Genomic DNA, 17993 nt, shown 5'->3' with positions numbered 1-17993 from the left:
AAAACACTCTTTTGTTTTAAACCATTATTTTAATTTTTTATACATATATTCTTTTTTAATTTTATATTTAACAACTATTTTAAAAATTAATTATATATTTATTATTAATCTTAACTTAAATTTCTTAAAAATTAAAAAATGCAAACACAACAGCGACTGTGTGTTCGCTAGTTTTTATTAAGAGTAATTTAGTTGATATTAATAGTAAATATTTGTTATAATTTAATAATACTAATTTGGTATTAGTAATTTTAGAAATAATTATTTATATGAAATTTTGTATTGTATTATATTAAATTCTATTTATAATATATAGTTTATTAAATGAGATTTTGGAAAGAAATAAAAAATAATAATAATTTGTGACATAATAATCTTCATATTGCTTAAAATCTGTATAACACTACGTTAAATTTAGTTTATATTACATTAAGAATTATAATATGTAAGTGTATAAAAATAAGTCACGGTATATAAACATTTAAGTGTATAAGTATATAAAAGTAATTGTATTAAAAGTGAAATAGTAAATTTAAATATATATATATATATATATATATATATATATATATATATATATATATATATAAACAGCTTTCAAATCTCATTATTAAAATTGAAAGATTCAAATTGCGTATCATGCGTATCCTTTGGTCTCCCTTCAAAAAGGTGAAAAGAAAAACACCTCCCCCCATCTTGCTCGAATAAACGTCGCCCCATCTTGCTCGAATAAACGTCGCTGAAAGAATCACCCAATCCAAAAAATCTGGATTTCAGCAACTGGGAACACATCATAAATGGAAGCAAGTCTATTATATTGGATTCTCAGGTTTTGATTTCTGATTTACTCGATTCTTCTTATCGTTTCTTTTTGGTAAAGTTCTTTTCATATATTTTTTATATGCTTCGATCAATCTACTTTTTCCAAATTTTCAGAAAATATTAAGATGTTGGTAGGTATAAAAAACATAATTTTCACTTATTAATATATTTTATTTTTATTTTATTACTATATTACTGTTATTTTATTGACAATAATTATATTAATTTTTATTTAATATTTTTACACATATTAGAATAAGGGGATCTTTAAGTTTGAATAGGCATAAGACATGGTAAATGGTAAGTATATATAAACCAAACAAAGATTCATGAGCAAGAGATTTGAAAGACAGCCATAAATAGTCTAATGATGTGAATAAAATAACCTAAGGTTGAATAGAAGAGCATCATGTAGTGTTTGTTGGATGTTGGTAAATGTTGAAGTTGTTTAAAATTCTGTACCTGTAGAACAGAAAATGTCAATCAAGTTATATTAGTGTTACACTATGCAAGATTAGTTTAGTTATTGGTGTGTACTTACTTGCTATAAATTTTGGAGAACTTCTTTGAAAACCACATTAGTTGTAGAGTCCAAAGCCCTTTTGTTGTTGTCATGAATAAGAATCTTTAATCCATATTTGCTTTGAACCCTAGACACAGCAACATACAATTGTCCATGGCTAAAAACTGGTGTTGGTAAATATAGTCCCACTGAAGCTAAAGATTGACCTTGGGATTTGTTTATTGTCATAGCATATGATACCATGATAGGAAATTGTCTTCTAATAAGTTTAAAAGGCCATGGTGATTGTGATGGAGACATAGACATTCGCGGAATATATATTTCATCACCACTTGTGCTTCCTGTGATAACTTTTGCACCAATAACATGATTTGCTAGCCTTGTTATTATCAATCTACTTCCATTACATAAACCTTGAGTTTGATCCAAGTTCCTCAAGAGCATTATTGGTGTTCCAATTTTCAACTTAAGTTTATGGTTTGGAATACCTGATGTGGTTAATGAATTTAAAAACTCTGGAGTAATTTGATCAAAAGCATCGGCTTCTATTCCTTCAGAATTGTCTATTATATCAGAGATAAGATACTCCTTTTGTTCTCCTGCAAAAATAGTCAATAAAAGATTGATATGGAATACTATTTTATAAATATGTATATCATTAAATAAAATAAATTTTAGGATATGTCATGTAAAAGTACCAGGTATTAATGATAAAACATAGTCATTGATTTGATCAACTGTTTCAATTCTGCTAGCCAATATTGCCCTGCATTGTAAGAAATTAAGATCTCTGAAGTTTTCAATTAATTCTGGATAAGTACTTGCAACTATCGCTTCAACAGGATCAACAAAGTTTGTGATTAGCAATTCTGGCGGGATTTGTATTTCAGCTATGCCATCATTAGGTTCAAATAATTTACCATCTCCGAGTTTCACTATCCATTCAGAGAATTCTTGAATTTGTCTTGCATTGGATTTTTGTAACCCGTTTTGCAATAAACGCATATTCTTTGTCAGTGTTAATATCTGACATTGGTCCCAAAGATAGGAAGCATTAATTGTTGCATGAACAATATCTGATTTGTTTCCTCTAGGAATAACATGTAGAATTTGCCTGAAATCACCTCCAGAAACTATTACTTTTCCACCAAATACAGAGTTAGATTTATTTTCTTTTCTCATTATATCATTCAATGTTCTGTCTAGTGCTTCGAAACAGAATTTATGTGCCATTGGTGCCTCATCCCATATAATTAACTCAGCCTTCTGTAATAATTCAGAAACCTCACTTCCTTGTTGGATATTACAAACTGAGGTATCTAGTGTTGGTACTGGAATCTTAAATTTTGAATGCGTCGTTCTTCCTCCTAGTAACAATAGAGATGCAATTCCACTTGATGCGACTGTTAAGACAATTTTTCGTTGACTACGCAAAGCTGAAGCCAATGTTTTTCACATGAATGTTTTTCCTATCCCACCATAGCCATATAGGAAGAATATAGCTCCTTTTTTACTTGTCACTGCATGCATTATCTTCTCAAAAATTTGTCGTTGCTCATCTATATAGTTTGTGAAAAGTAAATTAATATTAGTCTATATTACTATAATAAAGTAATTTAGTAGGTAATATAGGATATTTGCAATGTATTATTATTACCAGTAAGCAAGTTGAAGTTTGATTGAAACTGATGTTTTTGATCCTCAATGTTATAATCAAGTTCAACATAAATTAATCTATTTCCTAAATGACTTGTAACATAGTCATTAGGATAAGGCATGTATAGGTAGTCCTTCAAGCTCTTTCTGTTTATTTGGAGAAGGTTTTCTATCTCCAACAACGTTAAATTTTGTAGCTGGTCAACAGTTAGATGCAATTCTAAATAAAAGAAAAAAGTTATAGGTTAGTACATGGAATATATAAAAATGTTTAACTCAAGAGTATAAGAGTTTTTGTACCTGGCAATCTCGCTATTTTTCTTTGATTATATTGAATGTCATCTGAAAGCCATTCCCAAGTCTTTTGCCAAAATAGTTGTGGATTATTGACACAATTAGACAATAATATAGTTACAAACAACTTTCTAAGATAATGTCCTGAACCCCAGTCCTTTGCTTCTTTAATAGCTTCAATATATTCTCTATCATCGGCTAAGAATCCTGAAACAAAGCAAGCTTCTCTAAATGTGGGATATGTTATGTTATCAACAGTTTTGATGTCATCATAGGACGAAGGTCCCTTTACGACTGTTAGCATCCTCTGTAAATAAAAAAGCTCCCCAGTACTTGGTGGTACCCAAATAAGTCTTCCTATTGTATTTCCTCTTTGTCTAGGTTTCCAACATCTATTCTTCTTGACATAAACAAACTTGGAAGCAAATTGTGTGTATGTTAAATTTCTTGCCTCTTGGAATGTTTTGTTGCACTCCATCCAAGCTGTAAACATTGATTGTGAAACGCTTGGTTTAGAAATTATGTCATCAATGTCATCTTCATCTTTAAAATATACACCGTGCTCACCTTCAAGATGGAAAAAAAGTTTTTCCTGCTGGATTTCTTCCATGAATAGGAAAAGAAAATATTCGCCAACATGCTTCACATGGAGAGATGTATCTACAATCTAAATATTGTTTGATCTCATCTAATGGTTGAGATAATGAGTTGGCTTGAGTGTCATTAGGAACAATAGCAGCTGTTATCCTGTCATATCCTTTGTTGATATATTTGAATAAGTACTTTATTGAAGTACTTTGATTACACCATTCAACATTAATATGTGCTTGATACTTTAGTAACAACATGGGATTATAAGGAACTACAAAACGATTGTCTAATGTGATATCATTCTTAACAATGTTACAACCATTGTCTCTTCTTCTATAATGAACAAAACCATCTTGGTTTATGACAGTTATTTCTTGAAATTTTTTTGGAAAAAATCAAGAACATCTTCCGTTTTTCATGCAAGGTGATGATTTATTAGACATACCACAAGGTCCGTGAAGCATATGATCTTTCACACAATTATACAACTGGGGATTTTGTTTGGAACATGGTATTTCAGCTGATATCACTTTATCTATGTCCTCTGGATTTGGATATTTGCTAGATGGATGCAAAAAAATAAGTAGATGAGCATGTGGTAATCCACGTTTTTGGAACTCAATGGTATACATGTCTGCAAAGAAAATTACACGCTCTAGTTAGAAACATTATGCATTATAATAATTACTTTGAATAACATATAACATTGAAACTTACATGCTATAACTCTACCCATCACGTGTTTTTTAGTCAAATCTTCCAGAAATTTATCAAACTTAATTTTGAAAATTCTAGATATTATATCTGGACGGTCTGATGGTGTCAAAGTCAATTCCTCCAATAATCTTGTTATTTCTGGCCAATTTGGATTGCAAGTAAAAGTTAGAAATAGATCTGGAAAACCAACATGGCTACAAATTGCCATTCCATCGAAATACAGTTGGTCCATAAATCTTCTACTACCAACAAAAGTTGATGGAAGCACAACCCTTTTTCCTTTGTCCGCTCCTTCATTATGTGAACTGGTTGTTGGTTGGGAAAGATTAATATATTTATCAACCCTCAACTTAGATTGATTGTTTCTGACAAATGATAGTCTCTCAGATTCTACCATTATATATCCATCTACCACAAATTGTTGGAACAACCTTTTAGATCTTAACACAGTGCTTGCCTCTGATTGTCTAGTTTGAATTCGAAAATAAAACCATTCTCTTATAGTGAGTCGATTTCTTTTTTTATGTGTGCGGTCACGATGGGCAACATCTTCTCTATAGCCATCTTCTCCATAGGGAAACAATAAGGGATATTGATATCCTAAGTAACTTGGATGCAATTCGTTTATTCTTTGAAGCTTGCCACTTCTATTTTCCAGTATTATATCCCTAGGAGATGTTGTATCAACATCACCTACTATCAGTGCAGCTACTTCTGAAACCTTTGGTATATTATATATACGACCATCTTTAGCCCTGTCAGATATCAATCTTAGTTTCAAATCTTGATATGGTTGATCTTTATATCTATCTCTGGCCATCCGAAATGATTTTGTATGTACATTATGAGCATCCAACATATCTCTTAACTTTCTTACAATTTCAACATCAACCTTGTTTTCGTTCCTGCCATTACACATATGAATTCATAAATAAAAATATAGTTAACAACCATACTATGACGAAAGTTAATGCTTTTATTTTGTTTACCATTATGTGTTAAGCATATAATGTACAAAGTGAGAAATGGTTAGAAGAAGTATAGAATTAAAAAGAGCATTTTACCTTAAAAATTTCATTCTGTTATGTATTTCATTTTCAGTGTCATATATGTATAGTTGAGCAAACTTAGGTAGTTGTCCTGGCAGTGGTAATAAGCTTCCTATTATGTGACATGATTGTCCTTGTATTCTCAAATTTGGAGGTCCTTTTCCATTGTTGAATGAGTTATCAAGCTTTGCCCCAGGGGAAGTGAATGCAAACATCATGTTGTATGCTCGGATGTTTTGCTGGTAATTCTTACTATCTGCAAAGTTACTACTAAATAGAAGATGTTGTAGTAGAGATGGAGGTTCTTTTAAGAGTGGGAGTTGAACTTTGCCATTACCACAACATAGTTGAAACTTTGGATTAGCAGCATTTCTATGTTTCATTATTCTTTCCTGGTACCACATATAAGCTTTGCAATGATGGCATTGGAAAATAGGATTGCCTATATCTGAATAACCTTCAAAGGATTTGAAATTTGTTTTAGCTAATTATATTAAATGATTGAATATAACTTAACTTCAAAGTAATGAACTAATGATTTATTTTTTACTTGAATTTGTTATGCTCTGTATTTGTTCTCTTGAAAGTATTTCTTCTTCATCATCACCAGAATTATTGTCAAATGTCTCATCTATTCATATGTGAAAACATCATCATGAGATAAAATTATACATATATAATAAATGTAATCATAGAAACAATAATGCATATGACAATTAATGTATATGAGTAAGTTACCTTGGGATTGAGCACTGACAGTTGGAGTAAGATAATTTTGAAATTTATGAACTTCATCTAATCCATTAAAAGCATTTGATTGACTTTCTCCAATAAATGTTGTAGTGTTTTCTGTTTTTGTTTCTTGAGATGCATTTTCTGTAGGAGATCTGTCCAAATTCATTTTTTGTTGTTTGGGACACTTTGTCGCATTCTTAGTTGTATTTTTCTTTTCAATTAGAATATTCTTTCTTTTCAACCTTGCCTTTGCAGATAATTGCTTCTTTATGTTATTTCTGGTGTCCATAAAGAGTTGAAAATGTCTGAAATTGTTATATTTGCATTATAAATTTATAATTCAATGTTGATTGATAGCTAAAATTTGAAATTGTTGTTCTGAACAAAGAGAGAAAAAATGCTTACCCAAATTTTCTTTGATTTTTGTAATTCACAGTGGTAGAGAAGATGAATTTGAAATCTGAAACTCTTTGAATGGACAAAGGAAAAAAGGTAACTCTTCTTCTCTCCATATGATAGTTGATAGTGGACTGAATACTAATTAAAAAAAGTGAATATAGGAATTGTGAACTTTTTGTAGAGGTCACTCTTGTATAACTGAATATGGCAGTTGATAATATGACCAATTTGTGAGAAGATGCTAAAAGTATAGGTAGTTGATAAGTATGGGAATGGGCAATTTATAAGTATGGGCAGTTGAAGGTCACTATTGTCGTTTGATTAGTGTTTCTATAATTATTATTTTATTCAAAGAAGCGAGTTTGTTGGTGGTTATTATTAAGTTACTAATAAGTGATCTTTCTCCACTTCCTTAATGATATTGATATTAAATTGCAATTTAATTTCATGAGAAGTGACTCTGGAGGCCAATATTGAGTTTAAGGAATGCAGAACTGGTATACAATTTTATGACTATTACGCATAGATCGTTTACACATGGTTGATAATTACATTTAATTTATAAACACCTATAACATTTTTTATATCGATGATTCTCTTTATGAGTGAGATGTGTATTGATTTAGCCTAGTTTATATCATGTTTTTGTCATGAGATGTGTATTGATTCTCTTATGTACTGATTCTTAAACATGTATTGCGGGAGCATTTGGTGAATTTGCCACTGGGATTGGAAACAGTGACGTTGGTTTTGTTTTGGGAATTAGGAAGCTTATGCTCCAGGTATACTTAAGATTATGTGTGCAGTTTAATACTTAAGATTATGATTGATTAAGTAACAACTGTTGTATGCAACACTGGAATGAATATTATCTTTTTGCACCCCTATTAGCTGGAAAGGAAATTTACTTTGCTAATTATTAAATCTCCTTCCGTGTCAAATAAAATATCTTGCTAAAAGAATACATTCTGTGTCAAATAAAATATCTTGCTAAAAGGTAATTATTTTTTTTAATTTTAAACTTTATTCATGACTAATACTTGAAATCAATCTTGTTGTATTTTTACCATTCAAGAATAAACGACTAATATTTTATCCACAAAATACTTGTATTTAAAATAATATGTTGGTCATTCAAAAAGTAAAACACAACCATAACAAAGATAATCTTACTCATAATTTAAAAAGTACAAAACATAACCATAACAAAGATAACCCTTCTCATAATTTAATTTTTCTCCTTTTTGACTGTCTTGCTCATCTTGGTAGTTGACATTTGAGCATTTTTTAATTCTTGTGATAATTGATTATCATTGTCAATATCTGAACACAATCTCTTGCATGGAGTTACAGAAAATGATGTATTTGGATCATGATTTGTTGATCCACAAAAACTTTCCTACAAAAGTAAAGAATATATATAAGGTCCTATTATATGATGTAATAAAGAGGAAATAAAAACGATATATCAATATACTTACAATACAGGTTTCTGTATCAGCTCCTAAATCATAAATTTCACTCAATTGTCCACTATGCTGAAATAAGAAGAAGAAATTATTATATTAGATTTTCATAATACATATACTAATGGCAGTATAGAATTAAAATAATATTATATATGATATATATTTCATAAAATGTTATGATAAAAATGTGATAGTCATTATACCTGTTCAGGTTGGAGTTGACCTTTAATTTCCTCAATAATTTCAACATCATTAGAAACTTTCATAACTGACATAGATTTGCTCCGTGATTGAACTTTAACCTTAAATGCCAAAGTACACCCCAAAATTACATCTAAATCATTTGGAAAGCATTTAGGATCATCCTCACCAACCTAAAGTTAAAATATAAAGATGTTAGTAAATAGAAATAGTTTTAGTATATTGTAAATATTTATATATAAACAACAAAAGTTAAAAGGTAGGCTAATAACCTCAATCATAGACTTTCTCAAATTTGTTGTTGACATTCCGATAATCGATGCACAATCTTGATCCCAAAGAACAAAGTTAGCATAATCCTTTCCATAACAAACTTGAACTTCCAACTTGTACCTAAAGAGTAAAATTTATTAATAACATTTAATTTCACATGATAGTATTTAAATATGATTTTAAATTAAGTAATTGTCATAATATATTAATGTACTAACTTGAGAACAAGATTGTCATTGTATTTGTCACATTTATTGCACTTGAAAGCACCTACTTGATTAGTTTTTTTGTTACAGTGCGTGCATGCAAAATAAATCCAACCATCATCACTTAAATTAAATTTAATTGTAGTACCCACGGTAACACAAGTCATCTCCTATTAAAATAAGCCAACAGAAAAGTCAGAATAATCTTAATTATTTGAAATCATGTATCATAATTAATATGTACTTCATACACACCTCTTTTATGGCATTGATCTCTGAGATACTTTTCACTGTCGCTTTAAACATAAATCTTTCTTGTTTGCTATACTGGGAAGATGTAGGCATTTGAGTTTGATCCTGACTTTGACTAATCTCGGACAAAGGCATTCTACCAAATATCATACAAATAATTATACATTAACATATATATATATATATATATATATATATATATATATATATATATATATATATATAATTATCACCCTTCATTATGTTAATTGACCCATGTACAATAAATATAAATATAAGAATACAAATTCATACATACTCTATATATTTCTCCTTGAATTCCCTTATCTCTGGTATATCATCATCCGTAAACAACTTAGACCCATGCCATGAGTTAGATATTGAAACAGGCCATGTTCCTAAACATATGTTATAATTCAATAATTATTTAAGTAATTGAAACATTGTTCATATATAAGTGAATGAAACATTGAATTACCTGATGGTGCTTTGATCTTTGCTTGAGTCAAAATGACTATTGTTGTATCAGAATTTTGTTTTTCGTTCCAATGGCTTAAAAATTTGGTTGCATAGTTATCCCATAGGGTGCATCCAATGACACTACCACTACAAATTCATGAAGTAAACCACATTAAATAATTATTGTTGCAGCTCCAATTTCTGAAAAACCTAATATTAATTACCTTAGATCCATGACATTAAAGAACACACAGTTTGAGTTGAGTTTATTTTTAACATTGTCCACAGCCCCAATTATATCTTAGAATCATGACACCAAACTCATTAGTTAGCATAACATAACCGTGTTTAGAGTAATGGGTAATAAGTAGAGAAATATAATATAGGCTTACCAATCAAGATATCAGTAGTAGAGTAGGTTCCATCTACAATTTCCTTTATACTTTTGAAATTGTACACTCTCATAGGCACATTTGCAATTTCTTGCGGCTTAATAGTTGTTGCACCAATGAACATTAATTTATAGGGGTGTTCACACACTCTATATTGTCCTTGGTTCTTTAGGATTTTGAAATTGTGCATAACATAAGTTTGACCCTCGATCAATTTATCCTCCCACAGCCCTACATCTTCCTTCTTAACAAAAGCAGGTATGACATTACCCTACATACATCATAATAGTGATTGTGAATAATACATAATACATATTATATAAATGCATCATAATGATATACCTTATGGTCTACCAGAATCATCTGAATATGCTTAGTAGAATCACGATTTTGAACAATCCATAAATCAGTTATTCTAACACCAAGTTTTAACGTTTCTCGCTTGCCATCAATATCATTTATTAGATCAAATTTCTTGGCCATGTACTATAAACAAATCAAACACTATATTATTAGAAAGTCAAACACAACTTCTAAAAAAGTAAGAAAATATAACATACATGAAATGAAAATTAATAAGCAAAAAATAAAATCCAAATTTGAAACCCTTGCTCTGGATAGAAAAAAAGAATGGCATCTACTGCATGCAGGCTTGTACATTTGTATGTAATACTAATATTTTGTTGTCTTACAATGACATGTTATGATTACATGGTTTTGCCTTAAGTATAACGTGAATGTTGATTCATTTTTCTTCTTCATGTGCCACTGGCTTGCATAAACATGCTTATGATTACATAGTGCATTAATAATTAATAAATCTGATTGTGCATATTGAATTCCTTTGACAACAGATTATTAAGTGATTGTATCATTTGGTGAGGTGCAGTCTTGTTCCCTTTAGACAATTGTGTAAGTCTGTGACATTGTATTTTTCTTTTCAAACTATTAATTTTTCTATATTATTTAGGTTATACTAATGAGGATTCTTCTCATACAAAAGTGTTGCATGACTCTGGTCCTATTCCAATGGAGGAGGAGTAAACTTGTGGTACAGCTTCAGAGCTAACCGTAAAACTTTAGCAATTATTTATGTGACATTGTATTTTTTTTCAAACTATTAATTTTTCTATATTATTTAGGATATACTAATGGATTCTTCCCATACAGAAGTGTTGCATGACTCTGGTCCTATTTCAGTGTGCAAACAAATTAAGGTGATAGCTAATAAAAAAATAAATATGATGCAGTAATCGACGTACATTGAACTTACTCATCAAAAAAAGGAAATTATTGTATATAATAAAAGAACAAAGAAACAGCTTCGATGCTTACCCAAAAGAAAAGAAGAAGAATGCTTGCCTAAATTTTTATTCTCTGCTATCTGAGTTGAAAGTGTTAGAGAAGGTAGATTAATTGGAAAGCTTTAAAAAAAGTCAATTTCTTTTTTGGATTTGGCGGTTGAACTTTGTAGTCCATAAGTTACGTGGGGTGTGGGTATTGGGTAGTTAAGCAATCCACAAAAATATAAATAAACAAAAAAAAAAAGAATGCTTGCCTAAATTTTTGTTCTATGTTATTTGAGTTGATAGTGTTAGAGATGGTAGATTAATTAGAAAGCTTTAAAAAAAAAGTTATTTTTTGTGAATTTGGCAGTTGAACTTTGTAGTCCATAAGTTACTTGGGGTGTGAGTATTGGGTAGTTAAACAATTCTATTATTAAACAATCTATTATGTATACAAATAAGCCTAATTATGTATAGGTATCAATAAAAACGAATGGAAATCTATTATTAAAATAATAATAGAAGTAATTATTATAATTAACAATAATAATTATAGTTAATAATAATAATTATTATTATAATTATAATTAGAGTTGATAATAACAATAATAATATTTATTATCATTACAAATAATATTTATGGAAAATTATTAATAAAATAATAATAGAAATAATATTATAATCAATAATAATAATAATTTATTATTATTATTATATTTAGAGTTGATAATAACAATAATAATATTTATTATTATTATAAATAATATTTATTGAAAATTATTAATAAAATAATAATAGAAATAATATTATAATCAATAATAATAATTATTATAGTTAATAATAATAATAATAATAATAATTATTATATTTAGAGTTGATAATAACAATAATAATATTTATTATTATTACAAATAATATTTATTGAAAATTATTAATAAAATAATAATAGAAATAATATTATAATCAATAATAATAATAATTATAGTTAATAATAATAATAATTATTATTATTATAATTATATTTAAAGTTGATAATAACAATAATAATATTTATTATTATTACAAATAATATTTATTGAAAATTATTAATAAAATAATAATAGAAATAATTATTATAATCAATAATAATTATTATTATAGTTAATAATTATTGTTATTATTATAATTATAGTTAGAGTTGATAATAACAATAATAATATTTATTATCAATTATATATTAATAATCTATTATAAATATTATAATCTATTATATATTTTAATTAATATTATTATAATAATAATATTTATTATCAATTATATATTAATAATCTATTATAAATATTATAACCTATTATATATTTTAATAAATATTATGATAAATATTATTTTAATAATAATCTATTATATATTTTAATAAATATTATTATAAATATTATTTGTAATGATAATACTATTAATAATTAATATTGTAGTTGAAATTATAAATAAATGAAAAAATAAAAATAAATTGGCTTTAGTATGATTTGAACCCAGATACTTTTAGTAGGATTTGAACCCAAAGTTTTAAAATGACTAAAACAGAGATTTTTAGGACACTTGTCAATAAAAGAGAATAGGTAATATAGTAATTTTGGTGGTATCTTCTTTTCTTAATATATAATAGATTTGATCCTAATATTCATCCTAATATTCGTTATTTGTTTTCAATTTGGTCTTAATTTTTTTTAATTTAATATTTTTGTTTCTCTCCAAAGACAAAATATAATTTGTATATAAATGTTACATGGATATTCTCATCAAAATACATATTTTTATTAAATATTTTTAATTTAAAATTAGAGTTGGTTTAAAATTAAATATTTTTAACCTCTTAAAATTTTAAATTAATAGTGTTGTTGTTTTTTTTTCGTTTTAATTTTAAACTAACTCTAATTCTAAATTAAAAATACTTAACAAAATTATGCATTTTAATATATACATATTAAATTTTGTCTCAATTTGGAGAGGACAAAATTGTTAAATTTAAAAAAAAAAAATAGGACCAAATTGAAAACAATTAACGAATATTGAGACCAAATTGAATATAAAAAACTGACTCTGACACGTGGCAAGATATTAGTTTGACACGTGTTTTTTTTTAAATTAAAAAAAATTAAAAAAATTAAAAAATCACAAAAATGACACGTGGCATGATATGAGTTTGACACGTGTACATTTTTTTAAAATAAAAAGAAATTAAAAAAATTAAAAAAAAAAACACAAAATGACACGTGGCGGTTACTGTTCACATCCGTTAACTATTTTAACGGTGTTAGCGTAAAGGACCAAATTGAAAAAAAATTACCAATATTAGGATCAAATTGAAAAAAAAAAAAAAAACAAGAGTAGAACCACATTGAAAAAACCGAACGAAAACTAGGACCAAACTACTATTTAAGCCATTTAATTAAACCCTTTAAATTTAAGGTCATCACAACTTATAATAATAATAATAATAACTTGGAAACTAACTAAAAGTTTTCAGATGAACTATTAATTATTTTATGTGAAAATATATTTATTTCATTTTCAAAATTTTCAAACGTATATAATTTAGTGCATTTTTCTAATTTTTAAAATCTAATTTAATTCAATCTTAATGAAGAATAATTGAATTGAATTTTCTTGTTTTTTAAATATATAAGTGTTTTTAGCAACATATTTAATGATACAATTCATAATTAAATTTGAAGAATTAATCATCAAATAAAATAAATCAATCCACACTTATCAACCATAATAATGATTATTATAATATCAATGTTTGATATTAAACTCAAATATGTCTGTACAATAAATTCAACCAAAAATAAGAGCCCATTAATACCTGAGCTGAAATTAAGAAAAATTATAGTCATGTTGACTTTTTTACAAAAATGTGGTGTAATTTGAATTCATAATTACGAAAGTGGTGCAACTATTTTTAAAATTTCGAATAAGGTCTTCTATTGGAGCAGACACGAGAGAGTAAGAGTAAATTGTGAGACTGTGTTTTATTGAATGAAAGGAGCAAGCCTTTCATACAGAGTAGAAAAGAATAACGGGTTTTGTTAAAAACAGAAATAACAGAATACTTGACTTAATATTGTTTACAAACTAACAAACAAACTAACACTCTTCCTTAAGTCAAGTGTTTAATAGATACAACTCCAACTCTCCTCTTTAAGTCTTCAAATCTCTCAATCTTCAATGCTTTTGTGAAAACATCTACTAATTGTAACTCTGACTTGCAATATTTCACAGAAATTCTCCCTTTATTCACCATGTCTCTCAAGAAGTGATATTTTACTTCTATGTGTTTGCTTCTGCCATGACTCACAGGATTTTTAGACAAGTTTATGGCAGATACGTTATCAATTCTCAGCTCCATAGGTGCTTTTGTACTGATCTTTAGTTCCTTTAATAATTCTCCAAGCCAAACTCATTGGCATGCTGCAAGACTTCCCGATATATATTCTGCCTCGCAACTGGACAGAGCTACCACCGACTGTTTCTTGGAACACCATGAGACATGAGCATCGTTCAGCGAAAACAAATACCCTGAGGTGCTCTTCCTTTTCCACCAAATCACCACTGTAATCTAAATCAACGTACCCTATTAGCTTCAGTTCTGATTTCTACTGTCCGATAGGAAATAATATCCCATAATCTGTTGTGCCTTGGATGTATCTCAACAATCTCTTGGCTGCTAGCATGTGTGACTTCTTTGGATTGCTCATGAATCTGCTTATCAATCCCACACTATAAGTCAAATCTGGTCTGTTGTTGCACAAATACCACAAAGAACCAACAATACGTTTGAACTTTGTCTCATTCACTACATCTCCTGATTCATCCTTGGTTAATCTCAAGTTAACCTCAATGAGGCTCATCACCGCATTACATGAGATCATATTAAATCTATTTAATATATTTCCAACATATTTTTTTTGATGCATGACCATTCCTGCAGCAGTGTAGGTGAACTCCATTCCAAGAAAATAGCTCAATCTTCCTAGATCCGTAATCTCGAATTCGGCCTCCATTGTCTTCTTGAACTGTTCAATGTCTTTAATGTTTGACCCAGTCACGAGTAGATCATCAACATAAAGACATATGATTATCAAACCTCCTTCTGTGTTTTCTTTTACGTACACACCATGTTCAACAATGCACTTAGTGAATCCAAGATCAAGCAAGAAAGAATCGATCCTTTTATTCCAAGCTCTAGGGGCTTGTCTTAATCCATACAAGGCCTTTTGTAGTTTGTAGACCTGATTCTCCTTCCCCTTTACCATGAATCCGGGAGGTTGCTGAACATAAACCTCCTCCTCTAAAGGTCCATGCAAAAATGAGGACTTAACGTCGGGCTGGAATAATGGCCAGTTTCTCTCACATGCAACTGCTACAACCACTCTTATAGTCTCTGTTCGAGCCACTGGAGCAAACACTTTAGAAAAGTCCACTCCTTGCCACTGGAGAAATCCCTTCGCAACAAGCCTTGCCTTGTGCTTGGAGATTGACCTGTCAGGGTTCAACTTCTGTTTGAACACCCACTTTACACCTATGCAATGCTTCTTGGTTAGAAGATCCACTAATTTCCAGGTCTCATTTTTCTCTATTGACTTGAGCTCCTCATGCATCGCATCTCTCCAGACTGGTTGTGTCACAACTTCTTTCTCATTAATTGGTTCAGCTCCTGCCATTAGTGCTATGTGCACTAAATCTCCATCATCATTAACCTGTTCGTCGGAAACCATTTCAAAGTCAACAAACCTGTGTGGCACTACTCTCTCCCTTTGTGACCTTTGAGTCACAACATCTTGTGCCCTGCTGATATTTCCTGTTGTGACTGCTTCTGGTGTAGTTTCACCTGTTACAGATTCTGTCAGTGTTACACTATCAATTGTGCACTTCTTTAAGCTAGTTTGTTTGGTCTCCCAGTCCCAACTTTGGTCTTCTAGTACCAATATATCTATGCTCAGGACCATCTTCTCTTGGTTTGGATCAAAGAGCTTATATGCTCCTATAGGATGATATCCAATGAAGACCATTGCTTTACTTTTATCCTGCAACTTGGTTCTCTTCTGGTCAGGTATGTGCTTAAAAGCCAATGACCCAAAAACCTTAAGATGCCCAACTGCAGGTTTTACTCCAGACCACACCTTCAAAGGTACTTCACTTTTCAACACCTTTGTAGGACATCTATTAAGGATGTAAACAGCAGTGGAAGCTGCTTCACCCCACAATTTATGTGGCAGTTTTTTTTCTTTCAGCAAGATTCTTACCATGTTCAAGATTGTCCGGTTTCTTCTTTCCGCAAGAGCATTATGTTGTGGTGTGTAGGGTGTTGTAACCTCATGCATAATCCCATTAGCTTAACAATAACTTTCAAATCTGTTAGAGGTGAATTCTCCTCCCCTATCTGTTCTGAGTGTTTTCAACAATTTTCCACTCTCCCTGCCGACTTTAGCTTTGAACTTCAAGAAGACTTCAAACGCCTCACTCTTCATTTTGATCACATACAACCAAATCATTCTACTATACTCATCTACGAAGGTAATGAAATACCTATTTCCACCCAATGAGGGAACCTCGAAAGGTCCACATACATCTGAGTACACCACTGCCAAGCATTTTGTGGCTCTCATCTTCATGTTAGTCTGGAATGGTCTTCTGGTTTGCTTTCCAGCCAAGCAAATCTCACAGACATTCTCTGGTAAGTCTATATCACCAATCCCAGAAACCATATTCTTCTCACAGAATTGCTTTAGACTTCTGAAATTCAAATGGCCATACCTAAGATGCCATAGCCAACTCTTGTCATCCTTCTTGATTGCAGATAGGCATTGCGCATCAACAGCCTTCATGTTAACTTGGAAGGTTCTATTTTTTGAGATCTTGCTTCTCAAAATTAGATTCTTGTTAACATCAAACAACTCAATTTTGCCATAATTTCCCATTACTACAGTAAACCCCTTCTGCACCAATTGACCTATGCTAAGGAGATTACATTTCATCTCTGATACAAACAACACATTTGATATCACAGCTTTTGAACCATCTATCCTTAAGATGACTACATCTTCAGCCCCCTCAACTTTCAAGGTATTGTCGTCAGCAAATGTCACCTTACTCTTTTTCTCTGCATCAAAGTTGATAAGCCACTCTCTATGACAAGTCATATGATTCGAGCATCCTGAATCTAAGTACCATGACTTCTCTTGTGAATTCACACTTCTTGTTGTAGTGGTTACCATCAAGGTTAAGGTTTCGGAAGAATCATAATCATAATCTTCCTGTGCCATATGAGCTTCTTTATCTCGATGCTTCTTTTTCTTCTTGTCAGCATAACATTCAGAGGCATAGTGACCCATCTTGTGACAGTTGAAGCACTCGAGGCTTCTTTTATCTTTCTTCTTGTGATGGTTCTGATACTTTTCTGTTCTTGCACTCCCTTTTGTTGTATCTGACCTGTCATAGTAATCTTGAGTAGTCTTGCCAGACTTCTTTTCTCCTTTTGCTTTCTTACCTTTCCACTTCTTCTTATTTTTCGTGGAATGGTGTGTTTTCAAAGCCTGCTCAACATTATCTGCGTCAATCAGCAGCCGCATCTCATGTGCTTCCAAGGAACTTTGGAGTTCCTCGATCTTCATTTGTGATAAGTCTTTA

The 17993-nt window shown here is 29.9% G+C and overlaps 1 pseudogene; it reads right to left on the bottom strand.

Moving 5' to 3' along the window:
• Positions 1-1326: 1326 nt before the first annotated feature.
• LOC114194220 lies at positions 1327-6553 on the bottom strand (annotated as a pseudogene).
• Between the last annotated feature and the right edge of the window lie 11440 nt (positions 6554-17993).

Source organism: Vigna unguiculata, chromosome 8 (genome assembly GCF_004118075.2).
Source record: "Vigna unguiculata cultivar IT97K-499-35 chromosome 8, ASM411807v1, whole genome shotgun sequence".
NCBI classification, from domain to species: Eukaryota; Viridiplantae; Streptophyta; class Magnoliopsida; order Fabales; family Fabaceae; genus Vigna; species Vigna unguiculata.
Note: the sequence above shows the minus strand (reverse complement) of the source record. Positions and strands in the feature narration are given on the sequence as shown.